We start from the raw sequence: 16,924 nt of genomic DNA, 5'->3' as shown, positions 1-16,924 counted from the left end.
ATAAATTCTGTGATCTTACCAATTGCTTGAGGTAAAGAATGTCCTAAATTGTGTACAAAAGAAAAACAATATGAGTTGATGATATTCAAATATATAAAGATTCAACGCTTCTTTCCAAAATAGAAAACGAAATGACAAAACATTCGACACTTTAAGGTGAAACAGACTGAAGGGACAGAATAGCTTCTACCTTCTAAAATGCCCAGGAAAGTAATAAATGTGTACATAGAAACCATGGAGACTATGCAGGGTGTCCCACGACGAGTTAAAACTATCTGTATATGGCAAAATCATGAAAATTTCTAAGTTTGGGTTTTCGGATACGATCTTTTTAACTCCGGCTCTACCGGAAGTCGACTGTAATTTTGTTATATTCATTGGAACACCCTGTATATTAATACATTTTTAAAAGGTATGTAAAATTTTAGTATACTTTTTCGAAAAATGCATACTTTTTGAGTTTAATTTTTTTGTAAAAAATTTGACGGTTACAGACCCTTTTAAATTATTTTTTACGAGATTACCTTTAAAGATATGTAAATGGTTTCTGTTCAGTTGCTTTAAGCAAGATCAGACGTATTGGAGTCTATGTTGAAAAATGTTTCATTTTATACAGGGTGTGTATGAAAAATGTTCAAAGTTTAACTCCATAAATATCAAATTTCTTAATTTTTTTTAAATAGAACTACCCGGTTTTTTCTATTTTAATGCATTCAGGGGTAAAAAATAAGGCAAATTCACTTTTCGGTGGAAATTTTAAATTTTAAAACATGACTACAAGATTTTTGATTTTTGTTACTTTTTTGTGCGTTATTTTCTCCATGATATTTATTTAGTTGTATAACAGATTCTAAATGTTTAATAATTGTTATAGAGCGGTTATCAAAAATTTAACTACTCACACAAATTTTGCTTATGAGAATTAATAGTAAACACTGACAACAATTTGAGGGGAATAAATAACTTTTAAAGTTAAAAATACCATAGATAAATAAAACAACCAGTCAGTTAATCGCATTTACACACGGTGGAAAGGATCATAACATATGATTACGAACCGATTAACTCGATCAGTTTCCGAACAACAATGAACGTCATCCGGGTTAGTTTCCGAACAATCAGATCATGATCGGATTAAATCGAAAAGTCTTTAGGTGGCCATTCAATCGGACAAAAGATAAGTTGAAATTCATTATGATGAAGTCATAAAAAAAATCAAAAACAATTTTTAAAAATTTCTAAAAATGACACATGTCATGGTGGTAAGGTCAGTAAAGAGCGATTAAAAATATTGTTGGCAACAAACATGACGCTTTGAAAAACTCTAGGCTAGAAAGGATAGAAATTTTTGTTGTTTTTCTGGTTGTAAATCTCTACCACTAGACTATGATGCTATAAAGAAACCCTGGATAACAGCCGAAATATTCAAAGGATGGCTCATTAAAGTCGACAAGAAAATTATTAAGGAGAAACAAAAAATATTGCTTTTGATTAACAACAATAAATGCAGTGAAAGCTAAATTTTTTTCTATCCAATACAACATCTAAGCAAAATAGACATTTACTTTAAAAACGTACTTAGCATGCTACAAACAAATCAAAATCTTTTCAAATACTATTCGATTGTTCATAATTTGTATTTCAACTTTTATCCATTTATCTTCTCCGTTGTCCTTATATGTTACTTTTGTAAAAGTTTATTCTTGTTTGTATGATAATTAATTCTTGGTTGTATGGGTTTCCAGTACCTTAAGTCTAAAAATTGATAAACTACTGACCTAGCAAGTTCAGGGATTGTAGCCCACGTATGAATGTGAATTACTGAATATACAATTCGTTATAAATTCGGCAGACTTTTGAATAGTTTCTATACTACTAAAATAGTTATTTATGCAACAAGTGAGCAAAGTAATATTTTTTTGAACGAGTAGGACCAATTCCTACGAGTGAAATAAAGTTACTTTACTCACGAGTTTCATACAAAAATTTTACTTCGACTTTTAAAAAAATTACACGTGGAAAAAAGTTTTTGTTCCGCTTGTCATAACCTGCAAAATAGGTTAAATTGTGAACCATCAAATACTTTTTATTGTCATGTTTTTGCAAAATAAATTTAATAAAAAAAGTTAAAAATTGTTGAAAGTGGCGAAAGAAAAAATACTCTAGGTGCCATATATGTATTATATCTCAAATTGGTGCCGTATATTTTGTACACTTTTCCAATTCTTTGTTGTTTTTGTAAATAATAGTATCAAATATGATAAGAGTATTATAACAAATAATAATTTTGTACAAACTTTTTACTTAATTAATGTTTTATAAAAAATATTTAAATTATGGAAGTCCCCAAGGGACACGTTAGGTAGGTATTCAGTTCTTGAGGGTACACACGAATATATTTGGAGCATTTGTAAATTTAGTGACGTAGAATGGATAACACTAACAGAGAAATAAAACATTTTCTTTAAATCATTATTTATATTGGCAAAGAAATTTGTTTTTATCTTATTTAATTTATACTTTATAGAACCATTATCTGGTACTAGAGCCGATTTTATTCTAGAAGATGATACGTTTTTTAAATTTTACGTCACTAATCATCATTTTGAACAAACTTTACTAATTTTAATTCACTATTGAATTAAGTAAAAATATTTATTTACAGTTAGTTGCGAAACGATATTTGTAATTAACTTTTTATCATCTAGTCCCATTAGTATAAGTTTATGTTCAAAATGATAGAAACTGTATTTGAAGATTACAATAATGCTGTTAACAGAAAATTTATAGCTGATTAGGTAGGGTGAATAAAAATTTATCATTTCATAATTATCTTATTGTCTCCTCACCTGGTTGAAGAAGAAATATTATTAAGTATATACAGGGTGTCCTACAACAAATTAAAACTATCTGTATATGACAAAATACTTATAGGGAAATCATGAAAATTGCTACGTTTGGGTTTTCGGATACGATCTTTTTAACTAAAATATTTTCAAAGCTGGCTGACTTTCGGTAGAACCGGTACTACTGGAAGTCGACTGCAACTTATTTTAAATGGAATATTAATACATTTTTTAAATTAACGTAAAATTTTAGTATAATTTTGTCTGAAAACTTTTTTCGAAAAATGCATACTTTTTGAATCATTAATTTTTTTGTAAAGCTATAGGAAAGTATACATGAATTTGCCTAATTATTCACATCTGAATGCATTAAAATAGAAAAAACGGAGTGGTTCTATTTAAAAAAATAGATATTTGATATTTATGAAGTTAAGCTTTGAACACTTTTTATACACATCCTGTATAAAATGAAAAATAGATTCAAATACGTCTGACATTGCTAAAAGCAACAGAATAGAAACCGTTTTCATATCTTTGAGGGTGTCCTCATAAAAAAATAATTTATAAGGATCTGCAACGATCAAATTAAACTCAAAAAGTATGCATTAATTTACGTTACGTTTACGCTCGTTAATTTGAAAAATGTATTAATATACAGGGTGTTCCATTTAAAATAAGTTACAGTTTTGAATATACATATATATATATATATACAGATAGTTTTAATTCGTCGTGGGTCACCCTGTATACGGTTCCAATAATTCAATATTCCAGCTCTCGTACACACTAAAACGGATGGAAATTGGAAAGATTTTTATTGAAAATTATTCTTGCATTCACACAAATAAAGTATAACGCCTTCTGATATTTATAAATATATTGAAATTTAGAAGCTCATATTTAATGATAAAACACTAATTAGTGTCTGCATTATATATTACATTAAATATTAAAATGTGTACCCTAAGAACGTGCAATTGTATTAGATATTTTATTGAAAGCATGTTTTTTTAGAATCTATGTTTATGGTTGTTATTTATTTTAGTTTATCCATTGTTAATTTACGATTTTTTTTGTATTCCTAGCCATGAAAGAGTGAGTATGCAATATGTTACAATTTTCCACACTCTAGATTCATCTGTTCTTGTGAAATATTTTTTCCAAACTCAATTTTGATGTTAAACTTAATATAAATATTGTACTCATCTAAAATATGTAACATCATTGAAAAAAATACCTTTATTAAAATCAGATAAATAAAATCATTTTATTCTTACTCGTCGTAAAAACACAGAATAACCCTTGAGGAATTAAAAATATTTGATATATAAATAAGATATTTTCTAATTCCATTAGATATCCAGATATTCTAAAAATTTCAAGTAGCAATATTATTTTTAATTAGTGAAATATTTAATATTTTATTAGATTATATTTTAAACTTTTAAATGTACAAAACATTTAAACAAAAATTAGACCAGAGCGTAATGGCGCATTTGTTTGGAAATTTTTTTTTAATTCGTAGTTTTTTTTTTTTAAATCTGGGAGACGTTTCTGATTATAAAAATGTAAGATGACACGTGATATCTTTTGAAGTTATTGTTTAAACAACGAAAAACTAAATAAACCATAAAAAAATCCATTATTTTTTTTATATTTCGGATAAAAAAATTCCTTACACGCCAACCCATAAATTGTTATGAATTTTTTAAAATTGAAGGTAATTATTTCATCATCCCCTACCCCCTATCAATTTAAGGTTGTGGGGGGTGTTAGAGGGAGATAATTATAATATATGGAAGGTGGAATTAGCCGTCGGTCATTGTTTTTAAGTTAGGTTAGGTTAGGTTAAGTTAGGTTCTACTCAAGAACACTATTTATACAACATCTCCGTCACACCCCTTGATCCTTTTTTTACCCTATTTTACCATAAAAAATAGTTATTGAATTCCATATTTAGTTTTATACGATAAAATAATAATTATTACTTATGTTTACGTCAAATAACAATTATAATTGATTATAATTTCACTGAATTAATTTCATATATTTTTCACATATTAGTTTCACTGTTTAGCTGTATTTTTTGTTTATATATTTTCAAATAAAATTCATAATTTGTTCAGACACGTAATTCCGAAAATGTCAAATTTTTATTCTTAAACCCAATCTATTTTTTCAACAAGGTATGACCGACGGCTGGAATAATTTTATTTGTTGTTTAATATTATATAAAATATTGAACAAAAATTGTTAGAAATAATAATTTTTTCAAAGAATGGAAGCATTTTTGGTATTAAGTTCAAAATAATTATAATATAAATAAAATAATTGAATTTTCCACAAAAAGGCCTTTTAATTTAAGAATAGTTAGGTTAAGTTAGGTCAAGTTAGAGCTTAAGTTTATTTAGGTTAGGTTTGGTAAGGTTAGGTAAGGTTAGGTAAGATTAGGTGAAGTTAGGTTAGGTTAGGTTATGATATTATGACTATAATTGCATTGTCTGTTGTTAACTCTTTCATCATTTTTCTTCTTTTATTTACAAACATTCCAAGCTAAATACAGGGATTGAATTAACCGTCTCTATAACTGCAAATGTGCACTCGAATTACGTGTGCTCAATGCACACATTCCATTTTTTAAATGCTTGGTAATTCTTTTTTAAGATTATATTTATTTATCAACTTTCTACATCGATTTTGGCAACATTCACTGGAGCATCCGCATACACCTCAAGTAGTTTTTGACACGAGCTTCCGTTGCACACTTTTTTTACAATTGAACGGTTTTGCTAAGTCTTCAGGTAATGGTGTTTTTTTATACACAGAACATTATAAAAACAAGAGTAATCTAAGGGTTCTTATTAAAATTGATCTGAATTTTTCCAAATATAAACCTGAAATGAAGTAAGTATTTTTCGGAAGTGTATGCCTGAAGAAAACATTATAATGTAACATAACATATAAAAAAATAAAATTTTTCAAATTTACCTAGGTTATTTTGCTTAATATAGCTAAAATATTCAGAATGATATCATTTCGATTTTTTATGTACATTATTTAATTCAAGAAAATTGGGAGTTTCGGCGATTTTTAATTTTAAAAAGTTCATAACAATCAATGAGTTTGAGATAAGATAGTGAGTGTAAGGAATTGTTTGCAAAAAATGCATTTTTTCTGGTTTATTCAGTTTTTCGATGCTTAAACAAAAACGTCAAAAGATATTAAGTGTCATCTTTTACTTTTATAATCAGGATTACCTCCCCGACTTTAAAAAAAAATACGAATTAAAACAATTTTGTACACGAATGCGCAACTGTGCCCCCCTGCGCTAAATTGGCAGTGTTGCCAAATTTAATCAATGGTGTTACATAGAAATGTTCTGCATTATTTTTTTGTATGTAGTATGTATCTTTATCCAGTAACTTTTTGCAATTACCTCCAATCAATAAATTAAAAATAATGAGCTACGTAATTAGATTGTAATAAATGTATTCTCCACTCTTAAACAGCTTGGCTTGGTTTTGACTTTTTTGCGAATGTTTCGCACATTTTTATTCCGTAAATGTGATAATAAACAACATGTTTTTAATTTTAGCTTTTTGTCCTTTTATGAACGAATATTTTCCGAGCCATTGTTAACATTTACATGTAGTTTTGGCGACATTATTTTGTTATTGCGTGGTCCGTTTATGAATAATTCTGATTTATGTGAAATAATTAGAACACTCTATTATGAGAAACGATTTTCAGCTAAATCTCACGGTGATTGGTGGTACATATTTGGATACAGAATAATTAGATAAAATTTTTCAAATAAAATTAAATATAAAATCCAAATTCGGTCAGAATAATTAATTCCATATCGACTAATCACACAATAAACTAATTAGTACTTTTCAAGATATTTTCAATAAACAGAAGTGTGATATGGTGTCCTAATTCTTATCAAACGAAACTCATCGCATGGTTAAAATAATAAATTCAATTAATATCAGGTTGAAGATAATATTTACATTATTTATAAGAATTAGTTTTTGAATATTTAGCTTACAACTTATAAATCAAAAGATGCGAAACTTTAAAAATGAGAAAATTGTACCATATCAGAATATAATATGATAAAAAGCTCAATCAAAATTTGTGAAAGTGTTGTGATTAGTGTTTATTTTAATGGAGCTTGAGTGTTGGGCGATGATTGGTGAGTAGTTTTATTCTTATTGCATGCTTAGTAGATACTAGATCTAAAAAAATGAACGGAAACATCAAATCCTAGGTAATTCTGGAGCAATTAATGTCAAAATATCATGGTAAAAAGCACATGTTCCAACGGCAATAATTTTAATGAGAAATTTTTGATACATTAATCTAAATTTTTTATTTCTACACCTTCTAATTATCGATATATATCAGTAGTTCGTCGGGTTCTTGATCACCTCATAGATATCAAGCTATTAAATTTAACGATACTAGAATCTTGTATTCTCTGTATGAAATCATTACATCTATTACAAGTTTTTGTCTCTCCAGAATTGAACTTATTCATAATTTATGTAGTACATTTAATACATTCTTTAATTTACATTTTGTTACAACTGGACTACTCCACGTTCAGAATTAGTTAAGGGCTCTATATTTTACAATTAAAAAAAATGTACAATCACTTGCTAAATGATGCTATATTCTCCCTCATAAATAATGTTTACTCTAGCCTAAACAGCCATCACTACACTGCAATAACTTTTGTGATTTTTCTAAGGCTTTCGGTTGTGCTAATCATAATATTTTAATTAATAAGAACATGGTTCAAGTCATACCTTATTAACAGAATTCAGTTTGTAAGGGTTGATACAACGATGTCTTCTTCCAAGCCAATAGTATGTGGGGTGGCCCAAGGTTCAGTACTAGGCCCTATTTTGTTTCTTCTCTTTATAAACGACATCGCCTATATAACACCACCATTAAACGTCGTTGAATCTTCAAATTCTTAGGGCTTTTTTTGGATAATTCCTTGAAATGGAAGGTAGATATTGCCGACTTATCTAAAAAATTAAGTTCCTCCTGTTTTGCGCTGGGACCAGTTTCCAAAGAACTGGACTTATCCACCTTCTTAAAAGTTTATTATGCCCTTATTGATTCGCATCTCCGATAGGCTCTTTCTTTCAGGAGTACGTGTGGTGCTATTCAATTTGAGCGAATTTTCAAACTACCAAAGAGAGTTGTTAGATATTTTCTCTGGCTAAACAGCAAGGCTCACTGCAAAGACTTCTTTAAAAGATTAAAAATGTTGACTCTTCCGCGGAGCACGACCTTTACCTACCTACTCCACGTTCAGAATTAGTGCAATATTTCACAAATATTTTATATATCACTAGCTGACCCGGCCACGCGTTGCTGTGGCTGAAGTTTTTGTTATATTACATTATAGTAAACAATCTAAGAGGAACGATAAAAGAACATCAGACACGGAGTCCACTATGCTTATTTACACAGATGGTATTTGAAAAAAAAAAATGGTGATCTCCTTATTTGACTTTCTACTACTATAACCCTTTAGTACAATGAAATTATTTACGAACAAAGACGAAAATGTTGATGGTGGTATACAAATTCACTGGATTGAGATTTGAAGGGGAAGTACGTTGAACACAATTAATTAAAATGTTCTTACACTTGATATTAAGCAGAAATCAATACAAAATAAAAATTTATCAGATTTATTATTTCCATTTAATTTTATAACAAATAAGTATATTACAGTATAATACAGTAAATAACATGTGACGCTTAAACATCATGAATGAGGTAGGCAAGGCAGACAGTCTTAAACTTTTAAACATTAATGTCTCTTTTTTTGAATTATAAATACTTTCAATTTCAATTTAATTTAACACCAATCGGTGCACAATGTTTTTGGTTAACCTGTCTTTAGCTAACACAAATAGATTCGACGGTTTCCCAACACGTGAACACGCAACATATAGTTGCCCATGAGAAAAACATGGATTTTCCAAATCTAAACCACAAATGGACATTGTTTGACCTTGAGATTTATTTATAGACATGGCGAAAGCTAAACGAATTGGAAACTGTAGCCTTTTGAAGGGTATGGTAGAATCTGATGGTATCATCGGAATACGTGGCAGCAAAACCACTTTTCCTTTAAACTTCCCAGCCAAAATGGTTGCTTCAAGAATGTTACCGGTGATCTTTTTGATGACCAAACGCGTACCGTTACATAATTGAGGCGGATTCAAATTACGGAGGAGAATAATAGGGGAACCAATCTTTAATCGAAGATTATGTGGTGGCATTCCAGGTATATCTAATGAATTTAAAAATTCAATCGGAAAATTTACACTTTCATTTTCATCAACAACAGTATCGATTGATTTAAAAGACATCAGATCGCCTGGTAACAACTGTTGTATCTGGAAGTTAATTTCGTCAACATCAACGTTTTTGGCTGCCAAAATCGCCCGTTGACTGAGCCATTCATGATTCAAATAATTATTCTGTATATCCGGGAAAATACTCTGAATCAATTCATTTTTATCCTGAACAACAGTGCAAAAATTGTCTGGTAGTTTAATGCATTGCGTATTTGGTTGCAGTTCTATTTTACCGTTCCCAATATCTAGTAGTTGTTCGGAAAATATTTGTGCTGATGGATCATTTTGCAATTGTACTCGCATATTTATGGTCAATCGAAGTGTTTCAACACTTCGCCATAAGAATGATTGTTTCAAACATGCATTAATCTCATCCGCGAAAGTTGAGCGAGGTATAACCGGTAAGGTCTGCCGGAAGTCACCAGACAAAAGTAAGATAACACCACCGAAAAGTCTATTATTGCTGTTTAAATCTTGCATAGTTCTGTTTAATGCTTCAAGTGAATATTTGTGTGCCATTGTGCACTCATCCCAAATTATTATAGAACTCTTTCGCAACACTGCAGCTATTCCACTATTCTTTTTGATGTTACACATTGCATCTGGTTTATTATGAACGTCCAATGGCAGCTTGAATGTTGAATGTGCTGTTCGCCCACCATCCAGTAAAGTAGCCGCAATGCCTGACGATGCTACTGCTAATGCGATTTTTTGTTGCGACCGTATTTTGGCAAGAATCAACGATATTAAAAATGTCTTACCGGTTCCACCGGGTGCATCCAAGAAAAAAAAACCGCCTTGTTCAGCAGCAACAGCCAGCATAATCCGATCATAAATAATTTTTTGTTCTGCTGTCAGTAATGGTTCACTGTTCATGATAATTGTTGCTAAACTTCCATGGTCATATTGCTTTTCTCGTTGTAAATCGGTATTGACTAAGTCGGTGGCTGGACGATTAGGTGATGGCATACCATAATGATTAAGTGGTAAATTTGAAATAAGAACACATAAATCCTCGATCAAGACCAATGCTTCATTGTACATCTCTGGTGTATAATCTATGTTTTGGCATTGATTTGTTTGTCTAATTCGGTGCAAGATGTCTTCTGTCATACAATTTTTATATTTTTCCCACAAAGTTTGTGCTTGCGAGGGATAACATGTCGTCAAAATAATTGCAAACAACTGACGAATGTTATTCGGTGTTGATGTCAACGCAGCATCAGCAAGCGTTAAGTCCCAATGGTTATCGTCTTCTAGCAATTGCAGTTCACGACATGCATCCTGGTATGTATTGAATACTCGACCATTAATTGTTCGTAAAAATTCAAAAGACGTTGGTCCGGGAACATTCACCAATAACAAACGTAAATAGAAGCACTCACGTTGCTTTGGATGTACCGTGTAAAGTCTCCCCAATGTCTTAGCTTTGAATATGCCTGTAATGGAAGGATGTGGTTTTCCTTGTTTCCGTGGCTCCCATTTTTTACTGGATTTGTTCCATGTGAAGTAACGTGGAACATCACCATACACCAATGTCTTCGCGAATTGGCCAAAAACATCAGGTTTTTGACACAATGTAAAAAATTCAGTTAGAGTCGTTTTCGGAGCTTCGAACGCTCTTTGGAGAATATTTTCTCCAGTAAAGTATACACGTTGACCGTTTTCAAGATGTATTGCCAGATGTTGGACAGCAGGATCTCTTTCGTGGATGGGAAAGCTGAGAATATGCCAAATAGCTTCATTGCTGCTAATGTATCTGCCCATTTGGTATCGTGCTATTTCGTCATATTTATTTATGTTTTGTACTTCAAATATGGCCAAATCACTGCCTTTGTTTACATATTTACAAATATACTTAATTGATTTAACAGAACTGCAAAGCTCAACATTGATATGAGCTTTGTAAGTTTTTGAAAGTAGTGGTGAGTATGGTACCACCCACTGATTATCAAACTCAACTTGATTTGGAAAGTTCGGCAGTCGCATTGTAAATGTGTGGCCACCATTCTCAGTACTTCTGCGGCGATACATTGGATAACCATCAATATCCGTGATCGTGTCATTCGTATGCGGCTTTGGGAAGTTTTTTTTACATTTTCCATTTTCCATGCACGGTGACGTCATGTTGAAAGCACCGCATGGCCCATGGATCATGTGTTTGGTGACAATATCAAATAATTCTTGATCAATTAATGGGTCTGGAATTTCGGCTGAAATTATTTGATCGATTTCTTCAGGACGGATTCTATCTTTAAGCCAAACCAAAATGTGGGCATGAGGCAAACCTCGCTTTTGCCACTCTATCGTATACAGCCAACAACGTGTGATACCAAAAATTGAATATTTAACAATAAAATCAATTAAGGATTTCAATTTTTGTTTAAACACCCGTGCAGTTAAATCATGACGATGAATGGCTTGTTGTCCTGGCAATAGTAAAGTTTGTATCTCTTCCCAATTCGGATTACATGTGAATGTAATAAATAAATCCGGTTGGCCGTAATGACGTACGTAAGTCATCGCATCTTGTATGTATTCCTGCATGTTCCGTGGGCTGCCGATGTAGCTTGAAGGTAAAATGAAAGCATTACCGATGTCATTGGGATTTAAATTTCCATCGATGTTTCCAGCAACAGCATCTCGTAAGTGAATATATTCTTCCGATCGTAGTTTCGCCTGGTTGAATCGAAGGAATCGCAAGCGTTCGCTTTCGACCTTAGCATACATATCAACAATGTATTGATGGAACAGCTGACGATATCGAAGGATATAATTGTCTTGATGTTGTCTAACCATTATTCGGTGTGCGTAGTAGTTCATTGAGCTAACTTTTTTATTTCTGTAATCACCTAAAAAAATAAAAAATAAAATGCAATACGAAATTAAAATCTATACATACAGTAAGAAAATAAATAGATAATTGTCAAATTTACCGGTATTTGGATCATACTGTTTGATATTGAGGTGATATTCATCTTGTCCTTGCCAAAATATTAATGGATATTGTAGTGCATCATATGAACGGTGTAGATCCGAAATCGTACTGACAGTGTTGTCTCGCCGTGTAATTTTTATAGATCTTTCGTCAACTGGATCACCAACCATGATAACAGCAACCTCATCAACAGTTGGAGCGTTGAATCTACCAGCATGTTCACCTAATGGTACTTTGTCGGCTTTAATGACGATTTGATAATTGTCATTTTGCAGTCGTGGCGAAACTCTTTTGATCAATTGAATTAGTTGATTGTGATCTTCTAAAAAATTTTCCAATAATATCACAATTGCTCTTTCCTCTGCTTGTTCAATAAAATTATACAGGCACCGAGTCGTCACGCGCTCTTCACAATCGCCCATAAAATAAATTTGAAGAAATTTCGGATTGTTATCAGGCATTGGCATCAGTGATCCGATTTTATGGTACACCTGGCCTTGAATTTTGAATGAAGTTTCAAAATTACGTCCATCGGATGCACGATCGCAAATTTTAGTTGCCCCAAATGACGTCATTTGGAAGCAAGAATTAAATTTGCGTATCTTACGCAAAAATAATTTGGAATCATCTGAATTGCCAGTAAGAAGGGATAATAAAGGCTCCGGCGGAGCGGGTAGAGGTGACAGCACAACTTTTCCTGATGCGCAGCACATGCCGGCTGCTTCATTCCGAAATTTCAATGCCTGACAATATTGACATACTTTATCCATTCCACCGATAGCAATTTTTGAATGCGCTGAGTAGTTAATATCTGGTGCATATTCAAAGGCAAGCCGAACGAATGATGCACGTGTTAATGAGCGGCTGATCCGTTGCCTTTGTCGATCTAGTACTCGTACTGTAGCTATGTTTCGTTCTCGTGCCGCTCTTGTTCTCGTAATATTCTGTCGCAGACGTTCGTCACGCTGTTCTTGAGATTCTTGTGCACGACTTTCTGCAGTCCTGATTCTTTGAGCTGCATTTCTTGTTTCGATTTGTTCTGGTAATTGCTGAGCTCTTTCAACACGTTTGCGTCGTGCCTCTCTGGTGCACGCGTTATTCAGTTTAGATTTTTTCGGTGGCATTTGACATTATTAATTTTAACAGATAATTTTGACTGTCAAATAATAATGTCAAATGCCACCGAAAAAATCTAACCTCAACAACACGTTTGCGTCGTGCCTCTCTGGTGCACGCGTTGTTGAGGTTAGATTTTTTCGGTGGCATTTGACATTATTAATTTTAACAGATAATTTTGACTGTCAAATAATAACAGACGAATAATTAGCAATAAATTAAAATTGCGACTATAATTTGAGATTTAAACTATCCTATCTCTCAAGTTGGATCGAACTGCACATGGTGTGCAAATTTTATTATAATCGGTTAAGTGGTTTAGGAGTCCATTGAGGACAAACATTGTGACACGAGATTTATATATATTAAGATTTGTTCTATAATTTATTCAGAAATTCTATAAATCTTTCTTTAATCACTGATTGGGCAATTTTTCCAAGTCTCGAGTATTAACTTGCATTATCTATTACTATTATACAGTTCGAACCATTCTTTGAAAACATTCCATGTTCTTAGGGTAGTCACCAGAAGGATTAGATTCAAAAGTCAATAAACCACTTTTAACAAAACCGTTTGAACTGCCGATGTGTACTATTATCAGTCTGCGTCCCTTTCCTGTTGATGGATTTAAACCAGTAGATAAATTATTTGAAGAAGACTCTCTTCGAATTGTAATAGTTTCATCTTGTCAAAATTTTTTTGGTATATGTCTCTCATTAATCATGTTTCATCCAAAGAAAATATATTTCTTTTTCGGTTTCTCATTTTTTCGTAGTTCTTAAAATAGACTTTCTCGAAGGCTTTTTCCAGCGAAAAACTATTTCCTTAGTTCAAGGTGGTTCTTATCATCTTTATCAGTTCTTTTCTTAACAAGAACGCATGCACTTACCTTTGAAGTCTTACTTTCAAATGATTTTCATTTGGAAATATTGGTTTTTAGCTTTACACGCTGCTTGAAAATCATCACATTTCTCTTCTTTATTTCACTTGTAGCAACCCTTATCTCACGATACTTCGTAGGACCATATCTAGTGACCTAATCACCCTTAATTTATAGTGCGATTCTAATTTCAAGTTTCTAAAACTAAAGTTTTATCATATAAAAATAACACCACCGTCGTTGAATCTTCAAATTATTAGGGCTTTTTAATGAAAATTCGTTGAAATGGAAGGTAGATATTTGCGCCTTATGTAAAAAATTAAGTTCCTCCTGCTTTGCGTTGAGATTAGTCGAAAGAATTGAATTTATCCACCTCCTTATTAGTTTATTATGCCCTTAATGAGTCGCATTGCCGATATACTCTTTCTTTCTGGAGTACGTGTGGTACACGACTCAGTTTGAGCGAATCTTCAAACTACAACTGAGAGCTGTTAGATATTTACTCGGACTAAACAGCAGGGTTCTCTGCAGGAACTTTAAAAGATTAGAATTTCTGACTCTTTCGCGGAGCACAACCTTTATCGACATACTCCACGTAGAGAATTAGTTAAGAGCTCAATATTTTACAATTGCACAATCACTTGCTAAGTGAAATCAAATCAATATTATCTTTTTTCGCATTCCGTAATAATTTGAGGGCATATTAACTGGAAAGTGCCTCTATAAACGACTTCTATTCTAATAATAATATTCAATTCCGAGGATGCTGCGTAATGGTTTAATTTTTGCTTTTGTTTTTTAGTTTTTACAAGCTTTTGTCTACAAATTTTGGCAATTTTTTGACAATAAAGCATTTCTCTCTGAAATCTATTGTGTGATTATATAATTTTTGAGTCGCAATAAAAAACCAGCGCAGAAGATCTTTTTAAATAGTTGTCATTGTGTACGTTATTATAAATGCGACTTAAAAATACTGAAAATGCTCATATTATACAATAAATTGTTTAACGTCTAACATAAATAATAATAATATTATAGAACAAAATGGATTTTTCCCAATTTTAGTCATAATCAAAATTATTATAGGTATTATAGGCTCCAAATAGAAACAGTTTTCATTTCATTTCGATGTTAAAATTTTTCACTAGTGTTTTGTAATATTTCTGTGGTTATCTGATTTATTTCTTGTTCGAAGATTCAATTCGTATACATAAATCTGTTTACTGTTCTTGAATTTCTATTGATGTGTGCCGAGTAAACATTATCATGCAAAATTTGTCTTATATTAGTTCTTAACACGATGTGCACCACCAAAATTAATCAACTTTCAACAGGGACAAATTTTTTTGGGTGTTTCTACACTCTATATGGGGAAGGAAAAATAATAAAAATATTAATTTCGAAAAGAAAGTGCAAGAATTGATGTTTTTGTGTGTATTATACAAGTTTGTAGTTAGGCGAAAAGCTGCAAGGAAACTAAACCCATTTATTGTGGACATTGTGAAAAAATAGGACTACTCATAGACATTGTACAAAAGAAGCTGAAGAAATGAAGAAACGATGAAGGAATAACAATACTAAAATGGAAGGATATTGATGCTTTTTACAAAGTATGCTGATGAGACAATAAGCATTGACAGACGATCAGGAATGGTTGGGAAGCCTTAAGCCATGGTCGACTATAACAAAGGCAAATTTTCTATAGATCCATCTGATAAAATGGTAAATTCAACAGTTCTTTCAGAAGAACGTTGATTGTGCGTAGAAAAATTGCTGTTGAGCTGTTATTTGAGACAGAAATGAAAAATGCCTATATTCTCCATAAAAGAATATAGAAATTACTGATTCTGATGTTTCAAGGATCTAGGACGGTTCAACCGAACTGTAATACACATTTAAATATGGTTCTTTGTGCCGCGGAAAAGATACGAAATAAAATACGTCGTGCGGTCCATAAGACCGCTCTTGGTAGTGGAGAAAGTGCAGTTGCGGTCCATTGAATCGCACCGGAGCTAAACGTGTTAAAATCTTATTAACATGCACAACCAAAAAAATGCAAGCCAGAACGTTTACTATAGTAGGATACTGCCTAAATGTGACTTTTTCTCATTCAGTGTGAACTACCTAATCAAAAACCGACAATTTTGCCTGGTAAATGTTCCACAGCGGTGAAAACCTGGCCAAAAGTTCAAATTGTTATGTAAATAAATCTGAAACCTGAAACGTCGGTTAGTCTTGTTTTTGGTCACTTGGATGTACGCATCAAACGTTTGTGCGTGCAGTGTTCACGTGTGTAAATATCTAAAGAAAATTTTGAAATATACATTTTTGGATATCTACTAGTTATTGGTGTAAGGTATCTAGGTATGTAGCTTAATATTAATATATAAATTATTTTTTTTAGAAAATTCAAGTCAACGAAAAAATAATAAATAGTAAACTTCTTGCAGAGATACAAAATTAGTCACGTCTAGCTCCGTCTCAATTTTTTGTTTAAATATAAGAGCATAGTATATAGACTCTGCTAGACAAAAATTATCTGCCCAAATTTGCCCCTTTTCTAAATATAGTAATTTTTGTGAAACGGAATATGCGGTTATTTCATTTTAAAGTTTTTCCTTTGAAGCGTATGAATCTGGTCACCATTTACAAGAACTGGGGTAAAAGTATTCATATTCAGAATGTTGCCAACACAATCATTTAATATCTGGAGCCCATAGTCTCTGAGACGTAGTATTTATCAGCTGTGGTTAGT

At 31.9% G+C, this 16,924-nt stretch overlaps 1 protein-coding gene across 2 annotated transcripts in view; it reads left to right on the top strand.

Moving 5' to 3' along the window:
• Window positions 1–16,924, top strand: part of LOC130891674 (serum response factor homolog) — a 255,795-nt gene that overhangs the window by 91,786 nt on the left and 147,085 nt on the right. The gene's annotated exons all lie outside the window — the stretch shown is intronic.

The sequence above is a fragment of the Diorhabda carinulata genome, chromosome 3 (assembly GCF_026250575.1).
Source record: "Diorhabda carinulata isolate Delta chromosome 3, icDioCari1.1, whole genome shotgun sequence".
Taxonomy (NCBI): Eukaryota; Metazoa; Arthropoda; class Insecta; order Coleoptera; family Chrysomelidae; genus Diorhabda; species Diorhabda carinulata.
The sequence above is the reverse complement of the archived record's forward strand: the minus strand, read 5'-3'. Positions and strand labels throughout refer to the sequence as shown.